The 8,071-nt window shown below is 49.6% G+C and overlaps 1 pseudogene; it reads left to right on the top strand.

The window, feature by feature from the left end:
- The first annotated feature begins 244 nt into the window (after nt 1-244).
- LOC106144382 overlaps nt 245-8,071 on the top strand; it is a 143,344-nt pseudogene continuing 135,517 nt past the window's right edge.

Here is an 8,071-nt window from a genome sequence, read left to right as displayed (position 1 = left end):
ATGGCTGTGATATGATAATGATCATGATGGTGATGGTAGATTGGGTGATAATTATGGTAATTTGAGTCATGACGTTGCTCATCACCATTATTGATGATTACACAGATGAAGATAATGGTAATGGTGATGATGGTGGTGATATGATGATGACGATGGTAATGACGATGATGGTAAATATGGTACTGATGGTGGTAGTGACGGTGGTTAATAGGGATGATGACAAGACGGTATTGATGGTGTGATGATGCGGGTGATGCTGATGGTAATGATGGGTGAGGATCATGGTAGTGATGATGATCACAAGGATGATGGCAATGAACATGGTTACGGTCGTGGTAATGATGCCGATGGTGATGGAGGCGATGTGCTGGTGGTAATGATAGCATTGGCAATGATAATGACGATGGTGGTGTTAGTCATGGTGATACTGATGATAGTAATGGTTATGGCCATGATGGTGGTAGTGGTGGCGATTTTGGTGATGATGTTGACTGTGACGGTGGTGACGTAGCAGTGATGAGGATGGTGATGAAGAGATGAATGACAGCACCTATTCTCTGCTGGCCACCATTCCTTCCACGGTTATGCATATTAACTCGTTTGATCCTCATAACAGTCCTGTGATGTGGGGCTGCTATTAATCCACTGCGTATCATCCCATTCCATGCACAGATGTGGGAACTGAGGCCCCTAGACATGAGTGCTCACATTCTCTTGACTCCTCTGTCCTACTGCACGCTCGAGAAACCCAGATAGGGAATTTCCCGAATCCATAGCGCTGTTGACTGGAACAGTCAATGAGGAAAGCAGGGTTCTGAAGTCCCCCATCACCCACAGAGCCACCTTCCTCCTTCCAGCCCTCTGTGGATCTCCAGACACATGAATCTTGTTTATATTTCTCTTCCTCTGTCCTGTCCAAGAAAAACTATTGTGAAATACTTCAGCATCTTGCCCTCTGGGGACACGAGGACTTCTGAGAGAGACATCTAGGGACAATTTATTTTCCTTTCTTAAATGCCACCGGCAGCTCTTATGCCCCCACCGACAAGAATGTGTCTAGTTAAGCATCGTGATGCGAAGGGAAGCAGAGGTGCTGACGGGAGAGGATGAGGTGGGAGAGGGAGACAGGTGTTTTCCCTGGGGAACTGGTGGAGCGTCACTGTGATGATGGGTAAAGATCACCTGATACCAGCGGGATAGAAAAACACCCCTTTTAAATTATTTTAAACACAGTGAGCGAACACTCACACACTGTCTGCTCCTTCTAAGGCCTCACGGCATTGACTTGCTGAGTTCTCATGGTGGCCCTGAGAGAGACACATAGATCTTGCCTTCCATCTTACAAGGCAATCAGCAGGTGTTCAAGGCCACAGATCCGATGCTGTGCTTGGGGTCTCTTGTACCCTGACACTGTACATACCTGACTCTAGGCAGGATCAGGATGGCATTGAAGGAGCTTCTGTGACTTGTAGACAGAATGGCAGGTAGCAGATGGAGGAGCGGGTTGACATACTAAACAATTCTGCTCAAGTCTTGAGATCCAAGCACTACGCTGGGCACACATAGCAGCAATGCCTTCTACCCGGGAAGCCTCTGCTAAGGGAATCTCTAATCTCCGTGTTTCTTTACCTCAGTTTGTCTCTAAGATGGAAAGATACCGTAACCTGTTGGGCCATTTCAAGGGTTAACTAGAACAAGCCGTGTGCGATGCTGAGCCCTGGTCCTCCGGTCTAGTGAAGGTCATTTTGCTGCCAGCACTAACTTTCTACCCATCAATCGTATGAGTCCTCAGGAAGCTGCTGGCTGCTGGCCTCCCGGCCTCGAACCTGCAAAGCGCTGACTGGAAGGTTCCCTTGCCCAAGGCTGAGGGCAGAAAGGGCACTCTGCGTGACTGCCTGTCATGGGCCTCCGGCAGAGGATGCAGCTCAGGAGGTGGCATTCCTCAGAATGCTTGGTAGACTCAATAGTGGTGCCTGAGAGACTCCGTTTACAGACTTGGGGGGCGAAGGGGTGGCGTAAGGCCAATACCTATGAAGACCTTTGACAATAGCTCATATTTTTCTCTAGGTGGCAGGGCCTGTATTTAATAACATAACCCCCAAATAGAAGATGCGTGCAATTTGGACAGTTCTGTCTGCAGAGGGCTGCCTAATCCTGATAAATGGAGTGCCATCTTCCCCACCGTTGAGAGCCGGCATCTGATTAAACATATCAATCCTTGTTTGTTACCTTCCCCGAGTCATCAGCCAGCCCCTACGGGCCCTTGGGAATCTGTCTTCACTGGCCCTACACGAAAGGTGATGGAGTTCAGAGCCAGAGACCAGAGATCAGGGAATTGCCTTGCCTGTGGTGCTCATCCAGGAGGAATGGCCATGGGTGGTGCCATACTGTCACCAAGACAAGGCTAGGCAACACGCTGGTGGGTGAATGCAGCTCGCCAGGAGTCCCATGATGCTTCCACAGAAAACTTGTTTCTGTAGTAGATGCTGCTCTTGACCACAAGCCTGACACCAGTCTCCAGATGCCCCTGGTCTTGGCCACCAGCCTGGCACCAGTCTCTAGATGCCCCTGGTCTTAGCCACCAGCTTGGCACCAGTCTCCAGATGCCCCTGCTCATCAGCCTGGTACCCAGTTCCTAGCTGCCCAGTTGCTCAGGAGAACTATTCCCTGAGATGGAGTCACCCTACATGACAGCAGGTCACTCGCCGAAACCCACATGCCCATGATGTAATCATGTCTTCGTCAGTGACTAACTCAGGGTGCATAGGTCAAATGGTCAGCCCTCTGCCTAAAGGTGAGCCCGTAAAGGGCATAAGTCTACGTCCCGGGGTTCTGGAACTGACTGAGGCGTCCTCCAGTCCAGAGCACTTTTCTTTCTTTTTAAAAGTTTTGTTTTATTTGTGTGTGTGTGTGTGTGTGTGTGTGTGTGTGTGTGTGTGTGTGTGAGGGTCTGAGGACAACTTCCGGAAGTGGATTCTCACCTTCTGCCCTCTGAGTCCTAGCATTTAAATGCCGGCCATCAGACCGGGTGGTTAGAGATTTCCTACACTGAGCCATCTTCTGTCCCATTCCCCTCTCCCCCTAGTCAAACAAATCTTTAAGCTTATTTCAAACAGGTGACATGTCTTGGCCGACTTCTGAGTCCACCCCTGAAAGAGTCCACCATGTTTCTCTCTGTGTTACAGATCCATGCAGTCTCCGGCACTGGGGTCGTTAAAGCTTGGATCACACAGCAGCGTGAACATATGCATCAAAGAATTTCAAAAACATTCAAACAAATGTTACCGTCATCATTAATGTCAGCATGACAAATTCTTGTAAATGTTACCTCAGGTGATTTGAAGGGGCAGCCTGCAGGGAAGTGGGTTGTCAGAAAGAGCACACTGCCTTCGTATAATCTGCCACTAGGTCACTTAATGGGAGTTTGCCAACGACGCATTGTTCTTGACTGGACCCGCAGAGCCCTGTGCTGGAAGGTCACAAGCCCCATCACTACGTTCCTTATTAATTTCTGTGCCATAGCCTGTGCCTTTTGCCTGGCTCCTCACCATCTCGATGTGACTTCCCAGGCACAGCCAACACTGTTGAATTCCCAGGCAGCGGGGAAGGATTGTCTGGTCGGGTAAGTTCATCTTACGTCGGCTTGCCAGACAGAGATGCCTGGTATCGACGAAGCAGATCTCATGAGGGCAAAGCAGAGGGTCTTGCTGCAAGGGTGCTTTGAATTAGAGCTTGTAGCTTCATGGCAGCCAAACAGCAGGGGAGGGGAAGAAGGTTCTAGAAGTCAGACACACCCTTTAATGGCACTCCCGCAAGAGCCTGTGCCCTCCAGCTAGCTCCTACTTCTTACATATTAATTTAACCCATTTCTATTTTCCTGTGTATTGCCATGAGGCTGTGGCTTACCAGGTTAAGTTCTGGTATCTGTGTCCAGTGGGGCAGCATGGCTTCTCTCTGACTCTGCCCTCTCCCTCCATTCCGTTTAGTTTTCCCTGCCTACCTCTGTTCTATCCTTTCAGGCCAAGCCTGTTTTCCTTATTCATTAATGGTAATCACAGCATACAGAGGGGACTCCCACATCACTCAGCCTGCTTTCTTATAGAACCCAGGGCCACAAGCCCAGGGATGGCACCACCCACCGTGGGCTGGACCCTCCCCATCCATCACTAATAAAGAAAATGCCCTAAAGCCAGATCTTTATGGAGGTATTTCTCAACCGACATTCCCTCAACTTTAGATAACTCTAGCTTGTGTCAAGCTGGCCCAAACTATCCAACACACCCCCAATTGGAGAATCACCTCCAACACTTCCTCTTCTCGGAACAGTCCTTGCCAAATGAATCTCTCTTGGCATCTTTCTTTGATAGCAAGTACGGGCCACAGGATACCCTAAGGTGAGCTGATAACCTTTTCTGAGATTTGGGAATGTCACATTTTATTAACTCAGTGCCCTTCCTCAGGCAGGCTCTGACCCACATGGAAGTCTGTGTTGGGGATTCTCCAGGTCTGGGCTATCCTAGGAAGGTGGGCAGAGGACAGGATGCAAGGCCTGTAGACATCCAGCTGAACTCTGGGTCTGCTCTGACATGGCCTGAAGGCTTTACACATAGTTGGTGTGCTAGGGTGCCAGGTCCTGATCACGAGCACCACAGTGTTATACCGGGTCAGCCACCCTGTGTGCCCAGGGCAGCTCACATTCTCCATAGGCTCCCAGCATCCATTTCCCCAGGTTCCCTGATTTCTCCTGAATCAGTGACCCACTGACTTCAGGTTAAATCCAGTCTGTGGATTCCAGAATTTGTAAGGAGTAACCGCTTGGTCCTTGGCTGCATACATGGTCCCCGCTGGTCAACAGGGCATGTCCTCTGAAGAGAAAGGTGAGAGATGGACAGAGGGACAACCCAGGGGTTCTGCCTGAGACCACCTTCTTGCTGTTTATCTGTAGGTAGTTTTTATGTGTCACCCCTAAAACTTCATGGAGCCTTGGGTATTTTTAAACTCGTCGCCCGCTGGATGCTAGAGTAGCATAGGCTGGTCCTCTGCTGCCTCACAGTGTGCATGAGATGTCCAGCTGGACTCTATCCTTTGGACTTTGGGGGTGCAAGGCAAGCCTCTTGGAAGAAGAAACTGCAACCCTGCCTGTCTCCCTGTCCATCTGAGTGCTTCATGAAGTTTGCACTCCTAACTCCCTGGTCGGTGTCTCTCCCACAGGCAGATTCTCTTCCAGTGCTGAGGAACCACTAAGACCAGTGTGGCCCCTGAGCACGGCCTGACCTGGACTCTGTTGAGCAGACACTGAGATGGGCTGTTTCCTCAGCGTACCAGTTCTTCCACCTACTATGCCTGCAGGATGCTGTTCCCAGGGTCTGTCTTGAGCATTGATGGAGAGTAACCTTCCGGATGGCAGACTTCCGTCACCTCCCTGGCGCAGTGGTCAGTCAACATTGGTGAGCAGATGCAATGTTTCCAGGAGCTGAGCGCACGAAACTCAAGTCTTTAATAGCCTGCCGATCCCAGTTCCATCCCACATGCTCTCCCAAGTGCCCATCTTCCTTCTTGGGCCCTTTGCTCTGCGAGGAGCTGTGGCCATCCGAGAACAGCTTTTCTTATTTTTTTTATTATCATCATTTTCTGCAGATGGACTGGGTACTTCATAAATGTTAACAATGACAAATTGCCAGCCCAGCGACAGAGCGATCACATAATGACAGTCATTACCCAGTGGCAGTGTGGTGGTTGAACATCAGGACCTGCCATGCAGAGTGATGGAAGGGACACCTGAGCACCAGCCTCCAGGGTGGGAGGAGGGAGGGCCGTGACAGAGAGCTCTGCTTCTCTGCCCTGAGAGGCCAGACCCAGGCTCAGGTACTGGAATGGCTACCCAGGGTCCCCGTGTGAGATCTTAGGGTCATAGTGTCACATGTCACACGATTGCAGAGAATTGTCTGGTCCTGTGGTTTGACAAAGGAAATCTGAGCTGGAGTCATGGACTGGGCTGTCTCTCCTCCTTTCCCGAGCCATCCTCCTGTCCTCTAGAAGCTGCTGATGTCCTTGGCATTTGCCCGTGTATAGCTGTGGCAGTCCAGCCCCGCCTCCATCCCCACACCCTCTTGCTGGTGCCTTTCTATGTCTCTGTGTCCTTTCCTCATGCAGAAACGGCAATCTCTGTGTGACCTCAGCTTAACTGGATGGTTCCCACATGGACTCTATTTCCAAATAAGGTCCCATCACAGGATCTGGGTGAACATGAATGGCGGGGAGGGGTACTGCCCTGCCCACTGCCATCGTGGAGTCTGAATTAGCACAGGTGCCGGGACTCTCAACCTCCTGTATCCATAGGAGATCACCCTGCTTCCCAGATGTTCACTTCCCACTTGGGCATCGTGGCAGCCAGATGAGCCAAAAGGTTCACGGTGCTTCTGGCGCAACGCTGAAACCTAGCCAGTCCCCTGCCTTCTTGCTTGACTGCGGGAATCTCCCCAAAGCATTTAAGAAAGGCAGATGTACCCTCTCACACCCTGGTGGAGTTCTGAGAAGCTGGTAGCTGGCCAACTCTGAAATCCCGAGTTATTGGAACAAGTGTTAGAAACTGTGTCTAGCGGTTGTGCTAGAACACCTCCCACAGTGGGAACTTTCCAGAAGCAGAACTTTTCTACATTGGATCGCGCAAGACTCCACCTAGGCCACCCCTAACCCACCTCTCTGTCTATCCTGGCCCATGCATGTCTATATTGGGGTATTTATCTTTGCCTGGCACCTGGTCATGGTCTATACTTGTACATGTAGCTATGGCTATGTCTGTACCTGTGTGCATTCCTTTGTCTATACTGAATGTTGCATGTATATATTTACATAGATGACTGCCTACATGTATACCCGGCTGTGCTCATGTGTATCTAACTATCTATATCAGTATATGTGTTTTAAAGTTTATCAGTTATTTCGGGTGGGGAAACAGAGACACAAATTAGCTTAACACAGACCAAGTCAACCCACCTGATTTGGGAACCGATGTAGGCACCTTGGATCTAAGTTTGGTCTGTCTGTGATGGTTATACAGAACACATGGTGTCTCCTAGGTGCTGACTGTAGTAGCTCTTTCTTGTCAGGACCACCAGCCTGCAAATAATGACATAGAGACTTTTTATTGTGAAACCTTGGCCATTATCTTAAGCTTGTCCCATTAGCTCTTATAACTTAAATTAACCTGCTTTTATTAATCTACATTCTGCCAAGTGGCTCAGCTGCCTCCACTCTGTACCGCATGTCCGACCTCCTCCGTGTCTCCCTGGCATCTCCTGCGCACCTAGATTCCTTCTCCACTTCCTTTCTCTCCCCGGAAATCCCGCCTCTACTCTCCTGCCTAGCTATTACCATTTGGCTTTTTATGATGCTAATCATGGCAACACATCTCCACACAGTGTACAAATATCCCACAACAGCTGGCCACACATAGTAGGCGCCCAGTGGATGGGAACATGAACACAGGGAAGAGCAGGTTGCTGATGGGATCATAAATTGTTATAACCTTTCACAGAGCAACCTGATACACAATTAAACCTGAATTACCCATAATCTGCAGTCTCCACACATGGCTGGGACTCTTAGAGAAACACCAGGATGCCTAGAGAGTATTCATGGACTTCATAGCGGTATTGGTGCCCCAAGGAGTACATGGGAAATGGAGCAGAGCTACCGTGACCTGGGAAGGGCATTGGGGTTGGGGATGGGAGGAGGTGCTGGGAAAATCTGTAATGGTCACCCCACAATGGACCAGCACGCCGCAGTGAAATACATATAGAGTACACCAGTGTTTGTCAAGATGGATGGGTCTCCCTGTGGGGCAGTTACTGGACTTACATGGTGCTTGATGGGGAAGTTGAATAAGCACTCAACTTGGGAGACAGAGGGAAAGGCAGGTGGATCTCTGTAAGTTCAAGGCCAGCCTGGTTCACATAGGTCAGCTGGAGGCCACATCTCAAATTTATCTATCCCTATCATCTATGTCTGTCTGTATATCATCTATCTATCTATCTATCTATCTATCTATCTATCTATCTATCTATCTATC

The sequence above is a fragment of the Microtus ochrogaster genome, unplaced genomic scaffold (assembly GCF_000317375.1).
Source record: "Microtus ochrogaster isolate Prairie Vole_2 unplaced genomic scaffold, MicOch1.0 UNK38, whole genome shotgun sequence".
NCBI classification, from domain to species: Eukaryota; Metazoa; Chordata; class Mammalia; order Rodentia; family Cricetidae; genus Microtus; species Microtus ochrogaster.
The sequence above is the reverse complement of the archived record's forward strand: the minus strand, read 5'-3'. Positions and strand labels throughout refer to the sequence as shown.